Source organism: Galeopterus variegatus, unplaced genomic scaffold (genome assembly GCF_000696425.1).
Source record: "Galeopterus variegatus unplaced genomic scaffold, G_variegatus-3.0.2 Scaffold2360, whole genome shotgun sequence".
Taxonomy (NCBI): Eukaryota; Metazoa; Chordata; class Mammalia; order Dermoptera; family Cynocephalidae; genus Galeopterus; species Galeopterus variegatus.
In genome coordinates, this window is record NW_007728471.1 from 26,747 (window position 1) to 28,584 (window position 1,838).

Genomic DNA, 1,838 nt, shown 5'->3' on the forward strand with positions numbered 1-1,838 from the left:
GCGCTCCACGTGGCCGGCGGTGCAAAGCCCGGACGCCGCCGGCGCCCGCAGCTGCAGCCTGCGCGCTCGCCCAGCGGCCATGGGGGCTCCTGGGTGGAGCGGGAGCAGAGTGCCCGCCTCTGTTTCTATTTATAGTAGTGACCTGGAGAAAATACTGCCGCATGCGCAGCCGCCACGTGGGCGGAGGAGCTCCGAGGGCTCTCACCGTGAGAGCCCACCTCGTTCACAGACAGCGCAAGATACTCCTAGAACCTCCGAAACCGTCAGTTCCCACAGCAGTGCAGAAAAAGCCAGCTCAGTCTGAGGAACAGCATATCGAGAGAAGGAAAGATGCTGAAAACATCTGGAAGAAAACGCAGATTGGATGTGGGATTGGTCCAGTCGGCCAGAAAACATCCCCCGCAGGGAGTTCCTCTCACGACACCGAGGCGCACAGTCACTGAGCACGAGAAACAGGGGCGCTGTGCAGAAAGGGGCGTGTTCTCAGCGGAGCCTCTAAAGGTGCGTCTCCTGTCCCTGCTGCTGTCGCATCGGCTGGCTGTTGGTTTGGCGATCTCTGTGGAAGGCGCCTGACAACCTCCACCGGCACCTTTTCATGAAGAACTGGAATCCGACTTTGTTCCCATAGTGGGAATTTATATCTGAGCTTCCGACCGAAGAGCTCTCACGATCCTTTGGCGGCGGCACCACTTGTGTTTATTGGTTCTGTAACTGCTGTTTCTAACGTGGTCAAACGAAAGAATAGACCCTAAAGTCACACTGACCTATAATGATGCCTGTGGGATCAGTTAATCAGCATGTCAGACTGATATTAATCTACTTTAACAATTGGGTAGTAAATTTTCTTTGGATATTAGATATAAATATGTAAGTATAAATAATTTTAATATACTAGTCATGATGTATGTAGTATTTAAAAAATTAGCTGTAACCTTAATTCAGTAAAAACGCTTTATATTTCAAAAGAATGAATAACGTTGATATTAACATCATTACATTAAGGGGTTTGTCAAAATAAATATTGTGTGGGCCGGCCCCTGGCTCACTTGGGAGAGTGTGGTGCTGATAACACCAAGGCCACAGGTTTGGATCCCTATATAGAGATGGCCGGTTAGCTCACTGGGTGAGCGTGGTGCTGACAATACCAAGTCAAGGGTTAAGATCCTCTTACCGGTCATCTTTAAAAATAAATAAATATTGTGGCCTTATATTCACAGTTAAAAAAAAAAAAGAAAGAAAAAGAAATTCAGAGGTATTTAGGATAGGTCTACTGGGGTGGCTTTGTGGAGTCTCCAGGCATCTATTTTTCAGTGGTGTGTTAGAAAATTTGCTCTCTGAAAAAATAACCTTGATTTGTAGTGTTTTCCAATTTCCATGGTGTAAATGCCATCACCACGGTTGATTTCAAGCTACCAGTGTGTCATTATTAAATGTGGAGTTGGGGAGAGATGTGCACAGTCATCTCGCATGAGCTGGCACAAGCTGAGTTCAGCACACCTCTGACTTGGCACTCTGTCCTCCTCTACGAGACACTCACCTCATGATCCATTAGGGCTGCTCAGTTCCAGCGATCACATTCCCATTCCTGCCATAGGAAGAAAGAAAGCGTGCCCCCTCCATTTAAGGACATGTTCCAAAAGTCACACATAACACTTCTCACTTCTTATTGACTAGAATGTAGTCACACGACCATGCCCAGTGTCAGGGGAAACTGGAAAAGGTAGTCCCCCCGCCACCGTGGACACCATGTGCCCGGTCAAAAACTGAGGATTCTGATACCACATTAAAGGAGGTCAGAATGAATATTGGGGCCCGGAGGGTAATCTCTACCACAGCTG

General features: G+C 47.8%; 1 pseudogene; it reads left to right on the top strand.

Annotated features, from left to right (window-relative positions):
* Nucleotides 1-79: 79 nt before the first annotated feature.
* LOC103597600 lies at nucleotides 80-620 on the top strand (annotated as a pseudogene).
* Nucleotides 621-1,838: the final 1,218 nt, after the last annotated feature.